The following is a 26,796-nucleotide window of genomic DNA, read 5'->3' on the forward strand; positions in this document are numbered from 1 at the left end:
TCTCCCCTTCATCCTTTTCTTAGTACTGCAATTTCCAGGCATTTCTGTATTTCCTTTGCATCTGTAAGGTAAGACATAGATGAACCTTAACTACAGAAGGCTCTGAAGGACATTCTCAGCAGCATGCTATCTGTAAGCCTGGAGTTCTCAGTGAGGATTTGAATTTCACTAGTGTACAATTAGGTATAATCAAGACAGCAATGATTTCAGGTGATACTTGCTCCAGTCTTTGATTAACTGTGATGGATGTATCACACAGTTTTGCTAACTCACTTCAAAGCCTCTTTTTTTGTTTTGTTTTGTTTTCAAACATTTCTTCAGGGCTCTGCTAGTGCATGACATATGCTGTTCATGCTTTGACTGCTCTGTCTTCTTCCTCTGCTACTAAATCAGTTTGTGATCAGTTTTTTATGTGTGTTCTTTTTTCATATTTGTCCTGATCATGTTACCAATGTTGTGGACCATGGGAATGAAAGTCAATAACCAAAGTTACCAAAGTAGCCTTTAGAAGAAACCTTAATTTTATTAGCTCAGGAGGAGTATGGAATTTGAGCCATGCTGAGATAACATCACAGGGTAGGTCACGCCCAAGGGCTGACATTATCTCTCAGGAACACACACTCCTGGGGTGTCTTATTAATTATAGTTAATTGCATGGAAATTAATGAGCTTTTTCAGTGACTCCTGGGCTACTCTACAGTTGCAAGACAAACTATATTAACTTTGATTTTTACGTTTTGTGGTCTTTGAACAGTTAAATGCTTTCACTTTATCTTAATTCACTCCCTGCTCTTCTAGTGTATAGCTAATTTAATTTTTTTTTATTGTTTACCAACATCATTGCTATATGCTTGCAATATGAAATTTTCTCTGCTATTTTTATTGTGTTTGTTATCTGTGCCTGAGATAGCAAATTTGCCTCATTTACCAAACAATTCCTCTTGATTTGAGAAAGGTTTAAAAGCCATTTGTCAATATAAATATCTAAGGGACATAATCCATGATTCTGTTAGTGTCCTGCTCTTTTAGATGTTTAGATACTATCAAGACAACCAAGTTGTCTATAATAGAAAAGTGAAACAGGCTAATGATGTTCCTGGAAAACTAACTTCAGAACTCTTCTTAAATAGCAGTATTAAAAACCTAACACTTTTCAAAAACTAAAGCGCTAATATTAGAGAACTCGTGTTATTGAAATGCCAGAATTGAAAAATCCAAACAAGAAACTGTATTTCTGAAGAAATTTGTTAGCTTGGGGACAGATATTTTGGTTTTCCATTTGACTTGACAGATCTTGGTCCCTTTTGGATATTTCTGTACTCTATATGATAAACTCGTGTATTCCATATTCATAGACCTGTAATACTTACTAAACAAATTTAACATTCAAGGCATTTCTATTTTTGATAACCTTTTTGTTGAATATGGAGTGTGGTTGATTTTATGGAGTAACTGTAAAAATCTGAAAGAAATGATGAATGAATTGAGAAAAACTTGCTCTGAAGGAATAAGGATGATGCTGTGCTATCATGACTGAGTGTTATTCATTATACACTATAAGCACTGCTGCAGAATATTTAGCGATGAACACTTACAAAGCTCAGTATATCTTAAGAGCCCAGAAGAATTAATTGGTCCTTAAATAACCTTCTGTTAATTTTTAGCACATATTAGACATCTTTTCACTGATGATCAAGATTTTACAAAAATACCCTTTTCTCAAGCCTTCAAAATATTTCCAACATAATAATGAAACCACTTGTAAAATCACTATCTTTTCATGGTAAACACAATGTTGAACACTTGAAAGATCTAATGCAGCCTATATACCTATAAAATTTATTCTTTGTAAAAATATGGTCTTAAAGTTATGACTCATAAAAGCATCACTTTATTGAAAATATAAAAAGTAAAAAGTTTAAAATGAGTGTAGAAAATACTAACTACTTATTTTTTGCTTTATAACATTTGATATTCTTTTTTAAAACAGTTACGGGCTTGATATAGAAGAAGGAGAGAAAAGAATATAATATATATTAAACAGAAAAAGTTATAAGAAAGTTCAGTTCACTTTTGAATTAATGTTGGTGATTCCATGCACAGTTGTATTTGATGATGTTTTATTTTTTCAGTTCAAAACAACATAAAAATATTAAGAGCAAAAATTTGCCTAAACTTTTAATTTATCACTCATTCACTTCAAAATGACTGTTTAAAACTCATCTCTTCAGTTTAAGAGGTGACTTAAGGAAGTGCCTACATGAGGCAGACCTATTCGATAGCAGACAACACTAATCTGGGAGACAAAGGCATTAGAATCGTCCAATGGTTGGAAGCTGAATTTTGACAAAAATAAGTCTGGCACACTTTCTTAGGAATGAGAAAATTAGCTACTGCAGCAAGTTAGTAAAAAGTACAGCAGATTCTCCAGTCTGGAGCCCTTTAAGTTGGTATATATTACCTTCTTAAAGGACTCCTGTAGTCAAAACAGTTGCTGACCAAATGGAAGAATTTTGATGCTGCAGCCTCTGTATCAAAATAGCCCCTTCTGGACTTAGAAACTATTAATTCATGCATCTTGGCCTACTGCAGAGGAAATTTGTATTAAATACAAGTTTTCTCTGTTAATTTTTAATATGTCATTAGAAGTACATCATTCTAGGCCACTGGACACTGGTGAGCTGGCTGCTGATAAATTACTTTCTGATGACTAAATTCACTGTGGCACACTTTTCTGAAAGTTAATAAATTTACCATGGGTCCAGAATGTCTCATCAAAGACTTCTTTCAAAAGCCAGCAACATATCTAAGTTCTTTGTACAGGTCTAGAATAGACGGACTTGGATTCTTTTATCCAAGTACGTAAATTATGTGTAACAATGTATTTCTGTGGCCAGATTTGAATACACGTTGGTTTCTCTAACTGCACAGGATTAGAACAATTTTAGCTATTTTTCTTATTTGATATATGAATTGTGATTAAGACTTGAAGACAAGGTTCATAACTAGCTACATCACAGACCTGTTGGAGTGAGTCCAACAGAGGCCACCAAAATGACTGGATGGATGAAACACCTCTCCTATGAGAAAAGACTGAGAGAACTGGGTTTGTTTATTCTGGAGAAGGGAAGACTTCAGGGTGACAGAGTTGTGACCTTCCAGTATCTGAAGGGAGCCTACAAGAAATCTGGAGAGGGACTTTTTACAAGATCGTGTAGTGACAGGACAAGGGGGAATGTTTTCAAACTGAAAGAGTGTAGGTTTAAGTTAGATATTAGGAAAAAATTCTTTACTGCGAGGGTGGTGAGGCACTGGAACAGGTTGCCCAGAGAAGCTGTGGCTGCCCCATCCCTAGAAATGTTTAAGGCCAGGTTGAATGGAGCTCTGAGCAGCCTGGTTTAGTGAACAGTGTCCCTGTCCACAGCAGTGGGGTTGGAACTAGATGATCTTGATGACCCCGTCCACCCAGGGCCATTCTATGATTCTATGGGATGGGAACCAAACAGGAAACAGATAAAGTGCTCCATCAAACATCTGCTTAAGTATACACAACTAGTTTTCCTTGTGCTGTTTCTTCTAACAAAAAATAGTCTTTAAAGTAAGGGAAATGTTACTTACATATTCATTACACAATAATATTTTAGCTAAAATGATCATCAGGTCAAACTGATGGAAAACACATGTTCTTGGTCTTTGCAAAATGTGCATACTTAAAAAATAAATATGACCACATTTTCAGACTAGGATTTTTCCTAAATGCTTCTTTACTGTCCTGCACAATTTGGCTTTTCTTGCAGAGCATAACCTTTCGGAGTAACTACACAGACTACTTGAGTCTGCAGAGAAGGTGAGCTCTTCACAACAAAGAATATACCCATTTACCCACTCTAAATCTGTATTCATTATCGTCTATCAGATTTCGCAAAAGTCACAGTTGAAGGTCTGTCACCTTCACTATTTTTCAGAAAGCTGTTTTGTACATCTAGACTTCAGCTTTTTGAACAGAAGGCTGTATTTCTCTCTTCCCATTTTATCTTGACCTCAGGGATAAGTGCATTGTATTTATTTTATCCTTTCCCTTCGATCTGTGCAAATCCCATGTTTCAGAGTCACCAAAATATCATATGACATGTCAGTCTATAAGGACAACATGACATGAGCTACGTGGCCTATAACAGAAGCACGGATTTTTTTTTTAATATAGACTAATAAAAGGCAATATTTTCTTGGAAATACTTTCAACGGTTAAAACGTGACAGTCTGGTATATATGATGTACTCGAGAATGGTGATATCCTGACCCCCTCCCTTGCAAAAGGCTGTAATTCCCCAGCCACATACTTTTTATCCCTCTGTGGGATGTCTCGGATATGTCCTGCCTGCCAGGGTATGGTGAACACTGCTGGATGTGGTGAAAATTTTCCCATTGGGAAGAAAATAATTTATCATTGACTAATAAAGATTTTTCTTATTGCCAAAGCCTTTAATCAAACGAGCTCCCAACACTAAGTGTCTTGCAGAACAGAGCATTTTTGAATACTTTTATACCAAGTCAGGCATAAAACCTGATTGAAGGTGTTTTATTTCCTCCTTTTTACTTTCATTATAAAATGGAAAAATTCTAAACATCATATTTCTGGTTTGCAATAGATAACAAAACTTTATCACATAATATGCCAGACAGGGCATATTCAGTGCAAGGTGTACGATGTATTTTGAATTGATGCTGGAGCAAAGTACCCAGCATGTGATCCTTTAGAATAGATTAATTAAGCTGGTCATTTGAAAATTAATATGTTACTAGAAAATGTACAAGACATGAACCTTAAAGAGAAGGTTGGCATTGTTACAGGACTTTTAGCCTAAAAGATACAATTGAAAAAATATTTTTAAGTACTCATAAAATTGTAGAATGGCTTGGGCTGGTAAGGACCTTCAAGATCATCTAGTTCCAACTCTGCTACCATGGGCAGGAACACCATCCACTAGACCAGGTTGCTGAGGGCCCCACTGGGGACTTGAACACTTTCAGAGTTGGGGTATCCACAGCTTCTCTGAGCAACCTTCTCCAGTTTCACCAACCTCACAGTAAAGTCCACATCCTTCTTATGTTGAGGACCCTAGAGCTGGATGCAGTACTCCAGGTGGGGTCTCACCAGAGTGGAGTAGAGGGAGAGAATTCCCTCTCTGACCTGCTGGCCATGCTTCTTTTGACACAGCCTAGGATACAATTGGCTTTCTGGGCTGCAAGCTCACATTGCTGGCTCACGTGCAGCCTTTCATCCACCAGCATCAACATCTAATATGAAAGACAAATCCTTTCTTCATAAGTCATTTTCATGTATTACTGATCCCATTGCCTTTATGGGCAAGTCGCTCTTACAGGAGATAGTATTTATAACTGCCTATTGACAACATACAGTGTTCTGTAATGACAATGTTAAAATTGGCTTTTACTTCCTTAAACCATCATTGTATTGAACCATGTAACCAGAAAATCACAATGCAGTGATCTTTTTGTATGCTAATCCTTCTATTGGAGCTTAATGACTTGTCTGCACATCTTGGAGATAATAAACTCCACAATGGAAGCAATAGCTGTCTTGGTGACTTTGCATAAATCATTATTTGTAAAAGTGAAAGAAAACCTATATACAGAAGGTAAGCAATGAGATTGCTCATATTTTTGGTATTAACTCTAATTGGCTTTAAAGCATCTACAATGCAGTGAATAAATAGATAAAAAGCAAAACATGTAAATACTATCCCAAGGTATAATCAATAAGATCCCCTACAAAGTCAGTAAAATCATTTAATATCTCAGAATGATTGACCGTTCATAAGCAAACTTATGAAAATATGCTCATAAATACCAGCATCTTGTTCAAGGACCAGAGATAATACAGCACATGGTAGAGAGAAATGGAGTTTAACAGTTCAATAACTGAAAACTGAGGTACCTTTTAAAGTCTATCTTATAAAAAAACATGGGAAACCCGAGCCTCTTTAAATGGGAGACTTGAACACTGTGGGCTATAGGTTTGTAATTCACAAACCTTCTGCAGAAATAGTGCTTAGGATGTCTCCCAGAGAAAATATTTTGACATAATGAATAAACTATCTTTATTTTCATCACAATATATCTGCATAGTTCAAAAATATTTTACATAGTTCCAGTTTATGTTAAGCTATGTTACACATAGATTGAATGAACCTCTTAGTGTACAAAGCACTTGCTCTTCTCTTCAGTAATGGGTTGTGGTGCACTCTATGACTATTTCTGGAGAACATGCCTAAAAAGGTATTTATCACACTGGATATTCTGTATTTCCTATGAATTTATTAAAGGTTATTACGCTATGAGTTATGGCTAAAAATGTTGCCTAACTAATTGCTGTGTGCAATGAGTAATTTAAAGGATGAATACCTCCTGTGGCTACTGACTCCACACTTCTTTTAGGATCCATTTTAGCTTTATGTGTTTAGAATATCCAAAGGCAAAATTTATACCCAAAGAATTTAGTTTCCCAAAATGCCTTTGATTTATTTTCCTCATTTATATTGCCGTTGCATTTGAAGTGTGCCAGGCCATTATCAAAGTGCCATGGAGGAAATAACCTCTCTATAAAATGCACAGTCAAAAGCATCTATCCTGCAAACTGCTCTTCATGGGAGGACCTTTGTTCCTGAGTGGAAACACATCCCAGGAATAAGAAACCATCTCTACAGGACCTTTTCTTTTAAATTTTTTCTCCCATTTTTAATGAAGATGGCTGAGGAAGCAGGGAATATAAATAAGAAAGATTTTATAATTCAGGAATCCTCTACAATCCATCCCTAAATTATGAAATGTGAGACAGATGAAAAATATCTTCAAATATTTGATAAATGACTAAAAATGCAACACCTGATTCTAATTACTATAATTATCACAAAACCCCTATATTTAGAAAGAAGATATCTGTGGTGCAGAATGAGGCAGCCAGACAATGCTAGGCACATAATCAATCATATGATCTTGAGTCTGCTCCACCTCTGTGAACTCACAGGGCTGGAAGAGGCAGTACTCTGCATATAGCTTTGCATGTCATAGCACATGGATAAGGTCTGTATCAAGGACACTCCACAACCATAAATTTGTCCTCTTCTAGGACTTGACTTCTACAAACAAATAACAGCCTTTTGATTTTTAAAGATTTTTTTTAAGTTCTCATGAGGTACAATTCTGGTGTCTTCCCCATAGCTCCTTAACTATTGCAATATATATGTAAAGCAAAGTATACTGCTATTAATTCAGTCAGCTGCCATGGAAAGTGACTTCTAGCACAGTGGTGTCAATTAGCCAAATATCCTGTGCATTCCATTAATTCTTAAGCATTTTAAGTATCATGCCATTATTTTACCTACTGTTATGTTGGTAACAGGCTGGTCTAGACTTTTAAAATGTTCACTGCCAAATAGCACCTTTGCAAAATGCTAAATTTTCCCTTAAAGAACAAGTGATGAAAAAATGGAAGTTGATACTTGGGCTAAACATGAATGGAATTTTAAGAGACAAGGAAAAGGCAATTCTACACCTTGACAACTTTTTTATTGCTGTATTTCAAATACTTGCTACAAACAACACAGATGATAGCTTTTTTAGGAAAGCTTCTTTTTCTTTGAAAAAATCTTTTATAATAAAAATACTGAGAAATATAAATATGAGTAACTACTATCTTTCAAAAATACTGGACCTTGGAACCCAAGGAACACTTTTTTCTATATAGAGGTTTTGTGGTAACCTTAATAAGCAGTCACATAAGGATTTTTTAAAATGTAGGCAATTCACATGTTCCTTAGCTATCTGAAGATACTTAACCTTTAGTTTTGTGTTTTACAACATATTCACAGCATCTGTCTGATAACACATGAATTCTAGAAGCTTACTGATTTATACAATAATAGAAAAACAGTTGGGTTTATTTGCAGCTGCAATCATAATTCAGGGTTTTCTCTAGCTACTTTTCTCTAAGCCTCATTTTTTTCCAAAATGCAAAGTGGCATACTAACCTTCCTTTACAGATCCCCTTAATGGGGAACTGTATGGGTGAGAATGCTCTACTTTTCTGAAGGCAATTTTCTGTTTCCTACTTTTTAGTGCATGTCATCCTCTCCTTACTTATAGGTTCACCAAGCAATCTTTACACCACACTGCTGACAGGAGAAGACCACAGCCATGTTTCAGCTTCCATTTTTGTTTTAGGTTAAAATAAGATGATAAATATTTCTTTAGGAAAGTGCCTTGCTCCTTCACACATTTTTTCTTTCCCTGGAAAATTTTGATTACTATAAGACCTCAAGTGGGAGTTATTCAAGATTTTCAAGTTAATAGTTGAAGAAAAAAAGGTGAATTCAGACTGATTATTGATCACAAAGGGCTGCTCCACCACTGCACTGCAAGTAATTCAGGGATACCTTGTAGTAAATAGTGTACAGTGCAACTGTTGTTTCATAAATTCAGTGTAGACACCTTTCCAGCAACCGTCTCTCGGAACCACACTGTCATATGCATTTACCTGCATTTATTTTTGTACTAATAATTTCTCAAAACATTACTGAGGAGGACTAAGAAAATGTACGTAAGTAGAATGACTTATTTTCTTGGCCCACTAAATCAATTTCAGAAACAATTTGTGAAGTACTTAGTATCCAAATTTACAGAGGCTTGTTGTTTCCAAGCTATAATCAGTCTCTTCATGACCTTTTGAGAGAGGTAAAACACATTGCTGAAGCTGGACCAAAGTGGCCTAGGAGCTAAGATGCTTTGTGCCATTGTTCGGAGTCCTTCACCCAGAAGGGGAAAGCGATGGTGACAGCCAAGGATAGATTCATTCCCAGTGTAGGTAGTTATGTTTTCAAGGACTTTAGGTTGCAGTGCTAGCAATTATTCTCTAAAACTTTACGAATTACAGTAAAGGATGAGTAAGTTGTTCTCTTCCAAAAATAAACTGGAAAGAGGTCTTAAAATGTACACTAGATGCCCTTTTCCACTCAGTCCTACTGAAAAGGTTTGCATTTAAGTTTCACACGTTCAATTCAACATCTAAAATGCCAATACACCACTCTGGAAACTTCAGCTCAAACCAATTATTTTGGGGGTTTGATCACTGAATTTATTTTTTTCCTAATGCCAAAGAACATCTATGCATGATTATTCAGAAATCTAAAAGAAAGCATAAGTTACAGCAAGCCTGAATTAGGTACACATTTTCAAAGATGAGCTTAAAACATAAGATTAATGGCTGTACAAATCTGTTAAATTGTCCTTTGCATTTCTATATAGATCCTATTATTCCTAGAAAATTTTTCAGGACATTTTAGTTTTTGTTGGAACTAACACAACCTCTCTTATCTATGAAGCTGGGGTTCCCAGCTGTTGGATAGAGGATGTGCTTTTCTTATTACTCTCATCTGGTACTAAATGATAAGAAGGACAACAACACTCCATTTTAAAACTAGCTGTTGCAAAGAAAAGCTCCTATTGTTACAAAGGGTGCTGTCAATTGTTAATATTAATCTCTAAGAATCTAATAATCGAATGAAATCATTTGTATCATGGCTTATTTTGTATGCTGTTGCTTGCAGTATATTGCCAGTAACATGAAGAAAGGGCTTATTTTTCACAATTTAAGCATCTTGTAGCATGGGACTGTTCAGCACATGCAAATGAATTACTTTAAACAATGAGAAATACTGCACCTTCTACAAATGAATTGGTTCAAACAATGAGAAATACAGCACTTTTTGAATAAATCAATTTGCAGAGTACTGCAAAATTCTCAGGCACTAGTATTTTTGAATCTCACACTGTTAATATAGGAATGTCCACAAGATGAAGCAAACCAATCCTCATGGCATTCTTCACCTTTTTTCTCACTCTTTAATAGATACCCAATATTGTCAACCAAACTCTCAAATGTTGAAAAGTCAGTCTGTCATCTGTAAAGCTGTTTTAGAAATGTGATGGTTTTGGTAAACCCAGACACTCACAAAAATCTGTTGAATCTAAAGGTGACTTTCTGACTCTAGTCCTGTTTTCTCTCCATAAACAGTCCATAGTTTCCACCATTCAAACTTCCAGCCAAGGCAAGTGTGGCTGTTTGCAGAACTGATGTGGTTAGTGCACAGTTCTACAGATTTCCATGGATGTACCCTACTCTCTAAATTGCCATAGGTACATGTTACTGCTGCCATCCAGCTACCCAAGTCTTTCACTTAAAGTCCTGCTACTTTAACTGTTTTAGAGTATTTTAAAATCAATTCTTTAATCACAATAAAATTGCAGTATTGGAAAAATTGATGAGAAACTATCAGATATTGAAACACCAGTTTCTGACTAGATGTTGAAGTAAAATGTCATGTTAAAAAGCAATAGATTCTTTCACCCAGTAATTATGTTTCTGGAAAAAAAAAATAGAAGTGGAAAGTGGGCTTTCAGCAACCACCTTGTGAAGCCTTTTGCAACTTTCGCAACTGGAAGGTACAGTCAGAACCACAGAATCACAGAATAGTCTGTGTTGGAAGGGACCAAACTAGTCCAGCTCCCTTCTATGAGCTTCTAGCAGAACAGGTTGCTCAGAGCCCTGCCTAACCTGACCTTGAACGTTACCAAGGATGTGGCATCTACCACCTCTCTGGGTGTAGGGAAAGAAAGTTAAACATGGAAGATTTCTTCAAGGAAGAAAAAGAGTTATGCTCAAGGAGGGTTTTGCTGCTGGGAAAACCGGGCCTAGAAAAAACCCAGTATGGGAGAAAGTTCTTTCCCATGAACAGCACTACCTGTTTTTGCCTGTCTGTTTTGAGAAATTAACTCCCCTGTTGCAAGAAGAGATAAAAGTTCTCACGTTTGTTGGAGGCCTCTTGGGGAGATAAAGAAACCATAAAGTACAGAGGAGATTATTGCTTTGAAGTTCTGTGCATGCAAAAGGTGGTGTTACAAAGGCACCAGAACGGGACACCCAGGGCTGCTTTTTGCCCCTGCTGTGTTTTCACTTAGCAGTGTATCCAGGGTTTCTGACTTCAGAATAAACCTTTCCTTAATACCTTAGCCACAGTTTGGTCATCTAGGTTTACCTGTGTGCATATCAATTCTTACACTGGGCAACATGTGCCAGTATTTCACCACCATCATTTTAAAAAAATTCTTTCTCGTATCTATACTGAATCTACCCTCTTTTAAAACCATTATCCCTTGTCCTATCACTACAGACCCTTTCTAAAGAGTCTGCCTCCATCTTTCTTATAAGCTGCTTTTAAGCATTGAAATGCTCCAATAAGGTCTCCCTGGAGCCTTCCTTGGGTTTATTCCAAAAAGGCAGTACCTAGATTGCGTTATTCAACAGTTAATGATGTATGGCTGAGAACCACATAGTCATAGTTTTACTACTTCTCTTGTAATCCAAGATCCTTAAAAATGTTATTTCTTCTTTTCATCAGATCTCACTGTTGCTCAGTGGAAAGCCAGCCTCTACTTGTATTCATCACTAGCAAGTGAAAAACTGTCCCATTGAGCAAACTGATCCACTTGAACATTCATGCTCAGTAGTTCCACAGTGAACATTCCTTATCCTTGGTGAAATATTTGGGTGACAGTGCACATGCTTGGATGTAAGTACTAGATTTCAAGGACTATCCTCAGAGGTTCTGTTTAGGAGGTTACCATATTGGTTCAGCTCTTTGATTGGGTCTCAGATCTACTCTCCTTGACATCAAGATCAGGTGCTGTGCTCCTGTTGATGTTGATAGACAAATTGTAAATTGTGTTGTCAACACAACATTTAATCTGTTCCAAACAACTCCTAAACAAACCTTTGATTAATTCTTCCAGTCTGTGTCTTCTGGACAGGATTTACAGCATTCTGCTTATTTGGATGAAAAATAGGGAGAAACAAGTTGTCATCACTGAGAAAAAGAGTATTTTTTCCCTTCACGTTGTAGCTTAAGAATCATTTTATCATGACTTTACTGTAAGAAGATGGCAGAAGATTTAAATTTTTGACTGATGATGCAGAAGCTGTAAAGCTTGATGAAGTCAAGAGTGTTCATATCAAATTACCACAAGCTACACACATTTTAGACCAGGAACATCCAGTTCACAATGCAATAGAAACTTGAAAGCGTTATTCCGTGATCAATGCATAGGATGATGTTAGCCAATGACATTTGAAAGAGCTGTTTATTTATAGCCTCAGCGGAACATTGCAACACAGCTGGAGAAAAAAAATGAGTAATTTCAAAGACAAATAATTCAGAAGGAGATCTGTTGGGGGTGGGGACAGTGAGTTTACTGTGTCCAGACTCTTAATAGAATTAAAGCAAAGAATTTGAAGGAATAAGGCTTACTTTACTGACCTTGTCTTTTATTATAACATTACATTTAACTCACAGCTCAGAAGATCGCATTAGTTTGGCTTTGAAACATTTTTCATTTATGTGTGCCTTTGAATCAGCACACTACTATCTCTGTTGATTTAGTCCAGTCAAGATGTATGTATAGTTCTGAAGCACTGTTTATGTAAGGCTCTTATATCACCCTCAAGCACAGCTACAATCCAACAACTTGGGCTTGAAAATTAGAAACTGAATGCCACTGGAATAAAATTCAGTTCCTATCAAAATTATTATGATAAAACATATACAAGCAGTTTGTGGCTGATATGAAAAGATTAAAGCAAATAGCTATCTATTAATTTCAGGAGTATCAGAAATGTAAATAAGAACCTGACACACCAATTTCTTTTTGAATGCTAGCTGGTTTTTGCCATCCAACACTCTCTTGGATAAAATACTGTTTTGCAATCTGCATTTCTGAGTTTGCATATTTGCAGCTTTAAGCCAACTTTGCTTTGCTTTTTTTCTTTGTCTTTATTTTTTTATACTGAACCTTCTGGATTTAAAAAAAAAAAAACAACAAAAATACAACTTTTTCTTTTTTTCATTCTTATTTTGGCACACACATTAAAGCTCGTGATGTAAAAGTGAAAGGCTGTTCCTAAGGAAGGACAGCAGTAGATTGATGTTTGTAGATAGTTTGTGTATAACACCCAGGGTAATACTAATCCAAATATAGAAAGTAATTACTCTGACCTTGATATCTGTCATCATTATCTTGCTTATAGCACAAATGTTTTGCTAAGTATGTCATCAAAACCATAGTTTTAGATCTATTTTCAGAAAGAAACTCCTTCTAATCATTGCTGTCCAAATATTGTGGTTCTAAGGATACAAAAGTATCAGTCTATCTAATTGCTATAATTGTTCCAAGAGAGAATTATGATAAACCTCCATCACAGACTTCATTCCACTGGCTTTTACATACTACTTTCAGTGCCAGAGCATTTCAAAACACTGTTTTGTAGAAGATTATCTTGTACCTGGAGAAAAAGAAAGGAGAACAAAAAGAATGACTTTAGGGAGTTAAAACACCTGAAGTGCACTTGGTTCTTTCATAGAAAAAATGTCAGAAATTGACAAAACACCCTAATGTTTCCCAACTTGCAGGAAACACTTCTGGTGTACAAGGTACATACCAGCAGCATGGCTAAATGTAACACTAGCCCTTGAGAAACAAGAGGCTCATACATCCACACAAAGAGAATAATACACAGTGATTTTCAATCTTCTGAGAACAACAGTGGACTATTGGGCTTATTTCATGATTATAAAAGCCTCATGATCTATAATTGCTGCAAGCAGAAGTGATTTATTGGAGTACTCTCACATATGTGAGATAAAACTATAACTTGCTGGCAGCTATTATTTTTAAAGGAAGGTATTAAGGGAAAGGCCAACAGCTTGCTTACTTTGTAGCCTCAGAAAGTGATAATTTGCAGCTCCAAAATATCAGTTTGATGAATAGTTGTGGTGAAATTGTAACTGTTATTGTACAATGAGATAAACCTTCACCTCCATGAGGAAAATATAGATTACAAAATGTGATTGTAAACAATCAATGTTTTATATTCTTCTTCCCTAACTGAGCAATTTTTGAATTTATGCCAGTCCGACAAATCCATTAATAATCTTTGGCCACTAGGTATTTGTGAAAGAAATTGGAAATTATTTTTAATTTGTTAGTCTGGTGAAGAAATAGCACACTGATTCAAGAAGGAGGAAGAAATGGCAGTATATGTTTGATATTCTTATAAGAAAATACAGAAACATTTATAAAATGTGTATCCTTTTATGTATATACACGTTCTCCCACAAAATGGAAGTTAAGTATATAGAGAAGAAACCATAATCAGTTGCTAAATAATAGGGAAGGAAAATAACTCAAAAGCAGGAGAGTCTCCAATAAGTTATGAAGCTCATTTCCTAAGTATCACAGCCATTTTAAAGATTAAATTTATACTCTTTTATATATAATTTAAATTAGTCCTTTTTTATGTTCTTATTGAGTTTTTTCAGTTTTCTCATCTGTAAAATGCAGTGTAAAATACACAGCCTATTTACGCTGTTTAATCCGTGGGATGAAGCCTGGGAGACAAATTTATTATAAAGACTATAATGAGCTGCATTTTAAAAACCTTGTCCTATTCACCTTGATTTCAAAATCAGTTAAAGGTTCACATGCAACAGGGATAAAGTGAGTAGTAAAGAAAAGAGAATCAGAAGAACTACCAACAACTGCTGGAACAGGATCCTTGGCTTTGCCAAACTTAAACACAAAGAAACGATGTGTTGCACTACTCATCTGAGAGCCACAAAAATTCTTCATGCAGAAAATTTAAACTGCTTTGAGATGCCTTCTTTTAGTGTAAATAAGCCTAGAGCATCACATGCATGAGTACTTATTGCCAATTTAAATCCCTCCTTTTAAAAAGGGGGGTAACCATACAGTCGGGGAGTTTAGGTAATTTGGGGACTGAAATGAAACAAGGCTTATTTGAGCTCTAAGTCCCCAAAGATAAACTTTTTGAAAGAAAGAGTGGTGAGTAGTGGAACAAATAAAAAGCCAAGCAAGACCCTTGGGTAAGGTTTATGCGCTGGGTTTTAGTACTTAAATGATCATATATATGAAGCAGAAGAGTTGTAGAAATGGAAAAATAAATCTGCATTTAAGTAGAATGTGAATTGGCAACAAATTCTTTGTATGGAAACACTCATTGCTCCTTAGATGTGAGACAGGTTTCACCGGTGCCAAGGCTGGGCAAGTTTGCTATCTTGTTAGTAGAAAAAGGGGGGAAAAGCTTTGTCTCTCCTTTTCCTTCTACCAGAGTCCTTCAAAATTATGTTACCTTACAGAGCGTGTGCTCATTTGATATAAGAGCTGTCACAATTCTTCTGTAGACAAATAAAATGCAGAGAAGCTATTTATTCTTAGATGCTGTATTTCAAGCATTTGGAAGTGATTCAGCTGCCCTAACAGAGGCATCTAGTAGCATCCTGGGTTACTGACGATATCCTAGTGGAGTTGGCAAATTTTACCCCAGACTCACGGCAGATCTTTCTAGAATGGCAGTTAGAAACTATCTTAAATGTCACTGTATGGTTATGTTTGCACAAATCACCCTTTATCAAGGGTGTTCAAGTTGACCTGGATTCACTATGCTTTTTTTCTTTTTTTTTAATTTCATTTCATTTCATTGTATTGAACAAGATTTTGGTGCTCTTTTATGTAGATTGATTGTTTTCAACATTTACCAAGGAAATCTGAAAGCCCAATTGCCCTTGATACATGATAGGTATGAAATTCATCTCATTCTTCCCGGAGGAGACCTTCTTGGGTGTAGACAATAAAATATTTAGGATAGGAGAACTCACAAGACTTCCTTCTCTACTGCACACAGAAACTTCGAGCTTCAGTTTTATGTTGTAAGAGATCAGAGAGAGGGTGACTGAAGGCCATAGGCTGCAGGGGGCGAGTCCTTCCTGCCAGTTCAAAACCTGTGTCACTGAAAAACATAGAAATGTTCCCAAGATCCTTATCCATAGAGCTTCAGCTCCTCTCAGCAGATCTGCTTCCCCTGGACACAGCTGTCAACCTCAGCTTCAGCCCTGGAGTCCCAGGGAGGAAAAGGCAGACCAGGGAGAATCAACTTTGAAAGATGCTTTTATCACCTTTTTGTGAATCTTCTGATTAATATTTTGTGTCAGAAAAGTCTAGTTCAACTTTCACACGAATGTATTGGTTTCAGTGAAACCTTCTTTGTTAAGAATTTCCTCAAACACTATTGCTGGTGTGAACCAGAGTATCCTAGAATAAACCATTACTTACTAGAGACACCATTAACTCTTCATCTGTATTAATTGCAGGATAAATTGGAACCTCTGCATTACTGTATCCAGGAAAATACCTTAAACATGAAGCTAGTAATTCTTCTGATATTGGCATTTTTAGCTTCTTTCATCTGGTGCTGTTCTACTTGATATGATTGATGGAGTTTTCACTCGGAAGAAGCTGAAAGTAGGACTAACACTAAGCTTGAGTGTACGACACTAAGACAGTGGTAAATTATATCAGGAGCACTGGAGAACCACCTCAAACTGAGATATCACATGTATAATCCAGTATGTTATTCTAGGGCATCTTGATCTTTGACATTTTGAAAGGTATTTAAAATGACTTTGTTCTATCTGAATGCAGAATTTGACTATCCTTTTAACTTCCTTTAGGTTTTTTTGAGGGGAAAAAAATGTCTGGTACATCTCGAAATTATTCATATAAAAGAAAATTATTCTTTTTCAGACATGTATTAAACCCTTTCATTTACTCCATAAAAGAATTTACAGGGTTCTGCATAAAACAAAATAATAAGGAAAACAGAAATTTGGAATCCTACATAATTTCATTAAAAAGTGAAAGCTAAACAGTTTCTAATAATTTAATGTCAACACTGTACATAAACTGAAAGAAAATAAACCATTTTACCAATAGGTCTGATCAAGCAAATTATTAAATAGTAAAACAAGGTAAAACTTGAATGAAAATTGGAGAGTGACTGAATTACATGTTTTCTAAAGATGCCATCAATTTTTATCTCCAGCCTGATTTGGTCTTTGATGTAATTAAATTTTTTTTAACTTTTTTGTACTGTAAATCTCACTGTTCTGTCATTTAATTTCAAAGCTTCCAAATAAATTATTTCAAAATAATTTAAATCACAGGCAAGTTAAAAAAACACATTTGTTAGTTCATTCTTGTTTTGTGCTCAAATGCTTTGGCTGAATTTTTATCAAAGCACAGGATCATATACTATGAATAGACAATCCCTCACAGCCATCAATTGCCCTTTCTTTTGGTCAGGAACCAAAAATAAGATTAATTATGTAAGCTTCCAAAGAGAGATTTCCAGTTACACTTTAAATGAAATGCTCCCCCCCTTAAAAGGATTTAACTCAGACTTAATGAGAAAGTTATTGTATGTTAATTAAATACACACTGATTACTATGAATATTTATCGAAGTGTAACAATAATTTGCATGAAGATAGATGTTGAACAACTGAATTTCAGTAAATATGTTCCTAATAATTATTTAACATTCACTAAATTATGCAACTAAATGATTTTTTGGCAAAGATATTGAGTATTATTTATTATATATTATAGGCCCAATTGTATCATTACTTACACAGGTGCAATCCCATTTAATTAAAGGGGAAGTTGTTGTCATGTAACTGAGGGCAAGATGCAATCATATGTACCAACTGATTACTAAGCATATTTAATGACATTTAACAGCAGTCTGAGATCTAGAGAAGCCATTCTATTCACTTCTCTCAAAAATTCTTTGAAAATTAAACTGAATGATCCAGCCGGAGTCTTTCCTTTCTAGTGCACCAGGCACCCTTCAACCAGTTCCAGTCTTAGGATCCTCACCTGTCTGTGGAGTTTCTTGCCTACTCACATTTGTATTCTGGTTTTTGAAGGTTTGACAGCCTCTTTGGTTGTATCCTAGCTGTTTGCATGCATCCTAGATGTTCTGCAGCACCCAATCCTGATAAAAAAGTGTAAAGGAAAATCACTCTTACACAGTTCTTTTTTACTGCTGCTCCTCTATGACAGAGTCCCTGAGTCCAAATCTAATCTAAATTTCCTTTGGAAATATCCAAAGCTTATTTTATATATTACTAATCAGAGAAGTACAAATCCCCCTTCTAGATGAAGTATAGATGTTATGTGTGGCATTCTTAGTTTTGTAGTCTAGTATTTAGTATCCTACTCAGCTGGAGGAATTTTGAGATAATTTCTACAATTTCTTAGGAGAAAGGAACAATCTTCAGGCTACTGTCAGGACTGGCACTTTCTGTGCCTCTTGTTCAAGCCAGTTTAGTCAACAGTTCAGGAAATAAGCACAAGGAAAGATTAAACATAAGAGACAACCTGTTTCTGTAGGTCAGTGATGACAATATTTATTTGGGATAGGAGAACATCCTGCCCTCAATCTATTTTTGAAATTGTCTCTAGTGCCCCTTAAATACTTATTCGGTCCTTGCACCAATTATCAGAACAGAGATTCTTCATCTTTAGGCTTGCTTGTAAACAACAGAGAGAGGAAATGTCACAGGTTTTGTTATAGGAAAAATTTAATTCAGAGCAATTTGGGAGCTTTCTGCATACCACTAATACTGGAAGTTTCAAAGTAAATCAAACAGGACAGAGAGAATAGAGCCTGCAGTTATGCCTTTTGCACTTATTTGTCAGTCCACTTCTATATTTACTTCTCATGCCACATCTTTTGAATCAACACAATGTCACAAATTCTCTCCCTTACATGTGACAGTGAAGCATTGGAATGGGTACTGGGATTTGCACGCTCACTGCACATCCGGTGCACTTCGGCCAGAGGTGGGAAGGATACGGAAAGGGAAGACATACTTCTAAAGGAAAAATCTGTCAGTCATGGTGCAGTGGTCATCCATCTCTTTCCTTGCTATCTGCCAGTACTGGAAGATATGTGGAAATAGATTGTGTCTTTGAAATTTCAAGGTCTTTCTGAGAGTTATTGGAACACAAAAGGCTAATATCCTTTGCTGGAAAGTCCATCTGGAACTTTCTTCTCCATCAAATGCCAAATTCTTCAAATGGCTTATTCTCTTAAGAGTAAGAAATTAATACCATCATGCAATCTTGTTTTAGTGCTTATAGAGCTCATGAAATTGCCTTGCTTTCTGGCCTTATTTTTAGTATAAAAATTTTAAAGAGCTGAAAATGGAAAATGTAGGTGTAAGAAGTTTTATTAATATATCACTGAATTGTGGACATGTACAGGAATGACCCTGATATTTAAAAAAGCTAATGGCATTATCAACTGGATGGAAAAAAAAAGAATTATGGAAAGGGTTGTATAGGAATATTACTCACATTTAAGAAATCTTCTACAAGGTTAAGATCTAATTGTAGTATCACCAACACAGATGACAAATTCTGATATATATCTGATGTATATTTAATTAGTGGGTTTTGTAAGCAATCAAAATTAGAAATTCTAAAACTAACCAAATCTGAGTTAGGACTGCTTGGGATAAATGAGTATCTAAGTCAAATAAGATAGAAGAAAATTGTGTGCTTAAAAGAGTATTTATGTGGAGTATTCTTATTTTTTGTTACCAGCAATAGGCTACTTTATACTTCTTGTTAGTAATAAAGGCATAAACAAAATTTTAAGTATAAATACAGATAACAAGCCCTAATAGGCTTTGTCTTCAGCTATGATTTAATGAAATATTTTAATAATAAATAATGGTAACAGTAAGCTAATATCTGTGGTTGACTACTTTGAACTTTTTTTAATCAAGTGGTTAATGATAATCCAGCAAAAGTAACCAGCTTTTCAGTTAGACATTACCTGATTTGGCATCCAACAGCTTTCATCAGAGCTACGCAATACATAAGAGGAAGGCACGAGAAACTACGAGCTCCGTCAGACTCCTTGCTGTTACCATCTAGACTGTGCTTTCCACACACCATATGCTAACTCCAGGGATCACTGACAGCCTCTCAGTCCTCCAATTGTACACGAATCCTAGCACTTTCTTTTTGATACAAAGAAAACCTTTCAAGTAAAACCCTCGATTGTTTGCTTCCTAGCCCAGGAGATAAAAGGTGTCATAGTTGCAGGCCAAGAGTTCCCAGAAGGGTTATTAGCTACTGTCCATCTCTATTATAACCTCCAGCACTCTAAACCCTGCAAGTGGGAGGAAACCTCTTTCCAGCTGAGACCATGCAGCCTCTCAAGTCCTCATAAGAATATCCCTATTATATTCTAGAGAAAGGTGTTTTCAACCATACCTTTTCTAAGCAGTCCTACAGGATAGGCTTCCATTGCAGGTGTTTTTTCATGGGGAAAGCATTGCTGTCAGTGCTCCAGCAAGGACCCTCCTGCACTCTCCAAGTGGGGATGCAGAAAGAAACAGAAAAGAGGAAAGAATGGTTTTGTGCTGTGCTACCATCTTGCATATCCTACCTTCTTTTTCTTTTTGATTAGAATCCATAGGTATAGTAGTCTTTTTGTACCGTCTCTGCATGGTGACTGGCAAAACTTCTCTTCTTGGATAAAGACATCCTTCTTCTTGGATACAGGTACTCTTCTCAGAGATAGACTAAGCTGCAGCGTAAAGCAGTATAACCGTGTATCTAGAAGCTCCTGGAGTGCTTAGGATGAGGTTGGGCCTTCAAGCAGAATTGCAGAAAAGGACAGACACGCACTCCTAATTTTCCTAGTTTCAGGAGACATGGAACCTTACAAGTATTGATGGGTGTATTGGCTAGCTACTAAATAGATGCAAATGAAATGGTCTTAAATGGCATTGTGCCATATAATACACATTGGAGAGACTAAGGACTTCTTAGAACTTCTTAGCAACAATTTTGCAATTTCAGTGGAACAGAAACGAAGTAAAAAATTACTGAACTGGTGACTACAAGAGAGATTTATAGCTGTAGATTCTATCTTCTTCTTTCCACCCCCACCCCTATCCCCCCTTTATTTTGATTTTTTATAAACGTGGAGAAGTAATGGGAGAATATTTCTCTGTCAACACCAACGCTTCCCTGTGTTCTTGTTCAGGAAAGAGCACTGGGCTTTGAATTCCAGTGGGGGGATATGATTCTCTGTGGCTGTAAGCAAAGTTTTTGTTTCAAGAGCTGACTCTCTCCCCCGTGTACTGGAGTCCACTGAAGAGGATCCAGACACATAAATCCTTTTATGGATTTGACCTTAACCTTGTCAAGTTCTGCATCTTATTTTTTGTCAGCTCCTGGACAAAGAGGACATGTTCAGATGTGTTTATTCTCTTAATATCTGTTTTCTATGTAAGGTTTCTGTTCTAAGTCAGATCATTTTGAAGATGATTATTTTATACTGTCATTTCCTGGAAGAAAGAGCCTAGGTGCTTACTTGACACTGGACTTGCTGAGTTGTCAAACTGAACAGAGAGATCCCAAGTACTTATCAATTTTTGTCACTAGTCTGCAGAGAGGAGACCAGAGATGTCTAGGGCAAGAGTGCTGGTCTCAGAAGGTTGATGGCCAGGTGTCTAAGACTGATTGTAAAAACCTTACTGCAGTCAAAAACAAGGCCAAAGGTGCAATTAACTCAGAAAATGCTGTAATTTGTATTTCATTATTAGTTGCAAATCAATACAAATAGTCTTGCCAGACACAATCAATTGCATTTTTAATAAAAGAAAATTAGTAATGAAAGAGAATGCAGAATGTGAGAGAAATATATGTTATTGTGTCTCATGAACCTTTAGCCTTACATGATTTACAGAAAAAGTAAAATAAAAGGCTTCCTTTACTTTTCTGTACTTAGATAATGTGGAGCTTCCATACCAATAACTGATGTGTGTACTGATTATTATGGTTTCACTGTAACAAGATATTCCTCGTGCACGTCAGACTTCATGAATGTTTGGAGCAGAAAAGAGTCTGTACTGAGAATAGCAATTAATAAAAGATCCCAGAAGAGTAAGATCATTGCAGGGATCTCCCAGCCTCATAAACTGCACACTGAGTAAGAAGAAAGAAAAGGTAAGCAGCTGAAGAGACCATCCATTTAGACTCTGTTGGATTTCCTGGATCAGAACCTCAGTGCACAGGAATGAGAGGGCACTTTTTCATATTCACTGTGATCAATCATTTTAGCCAAAAAGCTGCTGATATTCAACCAAGAAAATACACATAACATTAGATTTTAAATTTCCTTTATGTGAAGTAGTGTTAGACAAAGTATTTCTTCTCATAAAACATTCTGGGGTTTTATGTTTTTAAAATAACCTTTTAAAAATTAAATGAAAGAGCTAAAAATTTTAATCACTTTTAAAGTCCTTTTGACCTCCATCACTACCATAGTGCATTGTTTCAGAATTCTGCCCTGGCTGTAACATAGGCAGGACTGAAGTAAGAGTGTCCCTCTGATGAAACACCTGCAGATGGGATTTGTGACACAGAGGAAGAACAATCTGGGAGGAGTCTTTATGTCCACCCTGTATAAGCTGGCCAAGGTAAGTACTAGATACACCCAGAACAGGAAACACATACCTACTATGGATGACAGAAAAAAGAAGTTAGGGATGAAACAGTAGAAGAGCCTGAGCAACGAAGCAGCTCTGGGTGCTCTGGAAGAAGCTCAGACAGTGCTAAAGCAATTTAGAAGCACTCCTTTGTCCTCCAAAATTGCAGAAGACTTTTGTGTTCTTCTATCTGGCAAGGTCTACATGCATAAAAGTAATTAAACCCCACATTTACCTCCTCTTTATCATGCTCTACCTTAGTCATTCCAAGGGATTCTTTTTTCTCTTCTAGTGTAGAAGTGTAAATTTCTGCGATGCTGAAATAAGTTTATGAATACAGTGCTGATGTTCATAAACATCGAAAAGCCACCCAGAGTTTGTTACTGCCATTGTGAAAGATGTCTCACTCTATTATTATCTTAGCTTTATGATATCATGTTTTGTGTGGGATGAGACTTTGCGCATATATTAAAGAAACAAAGACAATAATTATTGAATCGGCACACCAAGAGCAAGAGTGGTTCTTTAATCACACTCTGTTCCATGAATACTGAGTGGAATACTACAGTAAAAATCCCTGATATTTTGACTGAGACATAGCAGAGCTTTAGTGCTCATAATACTCTACTTTTATGGGGTCGTATTTCTGCCTCAGATATATTAGTAGATTGTGCCAAGATTTAGGCTGTGCAGCTGCAGGAACTTGAAAAGTTGCCTCTGGTGTATCAGATACAAAACACGCAACATTAAATTTTGTGAACTATAGCAGTTAGCTAAGTGTATGATGTCTCTTTAAGGGAAGAGATTCAAATCAGATTTCATCTAGGGCCCTTTGAAACAAACGTGGATTTTTGTTGTGAAATGACCAGAGTTTCTTTACCAGAAAAATGACAACAAGAACAAGTTAAATCATTTGATACTGATGCCCAGATGCTCCTTGGAAGGAGACAGCGCCACAGAAAAGACAGGCTCTGTCCAAAGGGAATTAACAAGACAGAAACCTATTAAGGTTCTAGGTATCAGCTGTTGACATCAATAGTATGCCATATAGTAAAATGGATTCATAAGGAAAGAAAGAAAGAAAAGGATTATATGGAGTTTTAATGGGGTATTCTAAAAATCTGATTTAACTCAACTTTGCATTTTGCAGTTTTGTTCAGGTATCTATTGATAGCTCATATAGGACCCAAAAGGCAGAGATGTGCTATAATGCAGAATTTAAAATGCCCATATACTTACTGTGCTTGTTTCCTTATAAAATTGAGGTCAAGGAACTTAGAAATTATCTGCACATGCTATAGGCAGTCATAGAATAATAGAATCATTTAGGTTGGGAAAGATCTTAAAGATCATGAAGTCCACCACTCAGCTGTGTCCCTACACATCATCTACACCTTACAACACATTTTAAATACCTCCAGGGATGGTGACTCAACCAATTCCCTGGATAGCTTGTTCCAGTGCTTGACAACTCTTTCAATTAAAAATTTTTTCCTAATATCCAATCTGAACCTCCCCTAGTGCAACTTGAGCCTGTTCCTTCTCATCTTATCACTTGTTACGTGAGAAAACAGCAATTCCAGTAATTTTAAGATTTTATTAATAGCATGCATTACTTCTTTTTGTAAAGACGTCAGCTTCATGTTTGGATAGTAACACATAGGAAAGGAATTTTCATTTTCAAAAAGGTGCAGAGAAGGTAAGTAACCAGGTCCCAGTAGTATTTCAGGACCACATCTTCTTAAACCGTTTTAAAAGTAGGCACCTAGAATCTTCTAGAAAATCTGATATCATTATCACTGAAATTATGTGTTTCAATACCCAGGGCCAAATGTGTTCAGTGCATTTTGCTTCCCTAATGCAGGGTGTAGAGTATATTAATTCCTTTTGCCTACATCACTTAGATGAAGCCTTTCACTTTTATCGATAGTATAGAGAGGACATGAGCACATAGCATTTTGCTATCCATGGCTTTGCTGAGTGGGATTCCCAGGAAATTACTGGAGCCAGAAAATCCTGAGAAGTGGAGTAAAAACCTAAGAAACATGACAAGATATAAAAAGTTGGATCAGTTCATAGGAAGATACATATGGGGGAATAATAAATCATTTGGTCTAAATGCAAGTCACTTCTCTGGAAAGAGCTGTTAAATTACTCAATGAAAGACATAATCTGGAGAACAGATCATAGGTGAAAATTGCCTTGTTGAGCTATTTGTTGGACTGATTCTAACAAACTGTAGAGTGTAGAAGACACTATCTATTCAGGATAAATTAAAAAAGCAGTCAATATCATTTGTGAAGAAGTAAACATCCAATGCACAGATTTTATGCAAAATTAGAACCTAAGCAATGAAGATGGATGAAATTTTCATTGGAATAGCTAAATACAAAATAAGGCAGAGGTTTATTTTGCATTTTGTAGCCAGTCAGTGGCAGCACATGACTCCAGCAGTCGATGTCAGAAGAAAGTTTTAGATACTGGAGTGTTAGGAACCACAAAGCTCGAGGTCCTGCTGGAAAGTGATCTCGAGAATCCTAAGAAACTGACTTGGCTTAATTCTTTCTGTCTCTAGGGAAATCAGATGGAACATATATTGATTGTAAATAACAGGATCATTTTTTAAAGTCCTGGTTCTTCAACTCAGTTTCACTTCTTACCTATACAACAAACAGTTCATATACCTTCAAATTTTGGCTAACTCTTCTTGGCAAAAGCAGATAAAATGGTTGAGAACATACTACACAATCACAGTATGCTCCAGAGAGCAATGGTATCTCTGAATGTTGTAAGTAATGCAGAAAGAGCATAAAATGCAGAGAGGAGGTAAATATTTAGACTGAGATTTTCAAAGAAGCATGAGGGAATTAGACTTCTAAATCCTAATAAAATTCAACTGGAGTTGGAAACCTTAATTCCCTTAGGCTCCTTTGAAAATCACATTCGTAATTTCATTTTAAGGTAGAACACTGATTCTACATAATATCAATTTCACTAAGAAGACACTAGTCTATTTTCCACACTTTTTATTTCAAAAAGCTTGATTTTCAGCATTGTAAGCGTACCAAATACAGCTGGTCAGTGAGTCAAAATTAGACTTGAAGGGTAGGGTTACTTTCTGTATTGATTTATCCAGTGAATACTCACACTATTTTTTAATTTACTTTTTTAACTAACTGTATTTAGACTATTCCCTCTGTGTTTCCTACTCACGCACTTTAATTATGAGATAAGGACTTACTGTTTCCTGCTTTGATAGGAATTACTCATCTGTCAACTAAGTTGGAGTTAACCATGTTTTTCTCTATTTTCACATTAGTGTCCCTTTATTAATTCCTTGGTTTAGTGTATGTCAGTGCATTGAGAAAAAATAAAATTAAATTAGCTAAAAAGAACTAAAAAGTATATAGCATATATACTAGAACTATATAACTATATATATAGTATATAACTGTATATATAACTATATACTATATATACTAAAACAAAATCAAACATTTTCAGTGTTACATAGCATGTCCATGATTATTTCTAACACTGAAATCTATTTATTTATTTAGTGTAGCATTCACTGTATTTTCCTCTTTGAATCCTTCACTTTTCTGATTTATAAAGTAAGTAAAAATTGTTGTATCAGTTAAAAATTTTATGAAATATAATTTCTTGTATAAAGGAGAACTAGGTCTTTCCCACCTCCCACATTTGCTTTCAATTTAGTTTTCTGGGTTCTTTCACTCAATGTGTTGTTTATTCCCTCAAACTCGGAAAGCAGTAGTTTATACTTATTTGGACCTGGTGGATAATCCAGCCCTCTGGCTCTTAACTTCTTTCTGTATGTTTTCATACATGGCTACAAGGCAAAACCCAGTTCTATTAGACAATACTTTTGGGGATACAGCTGTGGACTAAATACCTTTCCAGCTTACCAGCAGAAAAATGAAAATAATATAGTCCATTAATTTTACAAACACTGGGGCAGATGTTTGTAACTGATGTAAGTGGACATATCAGATGGATTTACTCCTGCTAGGGATAAGGCCTCTTTTATTGACTTTTCAAAGCATTTCCAGATTTCAGGCCAAGCATTGCAGTAGCATTTGATTAATTTCTCTTAGCCCATGTAGATCTTGCCCATCTTGTCTGCTGTGGAGATTATACTCATCTTGTATCTGAAGTGTAAAGTTACTATTCTATTTTATTTGCTGTATTCTGTAAAGCTCCTCACTGATTTTTAATCCATGAATCATTCTTATTCAACATTACAAGTAGATTTGCAGGATCTTAACACAATAACT

Source organism: Pipra filicauda, unplaced genomic scaffold (assembly GCF_003945595.2).
Source record: "Pipra filicauda isolate LSUMZ 115617 unplaced genomic scaffold, ASM394559v2 scaffold169_size1572857_pilon, whole genome shotgun sequence".
Taxonomy (NCBI): Eukaryota; Metazoa; Chordata; class Aves; order Passeriformes; family Pipridae; genus Pipra; species Pipra filicauda.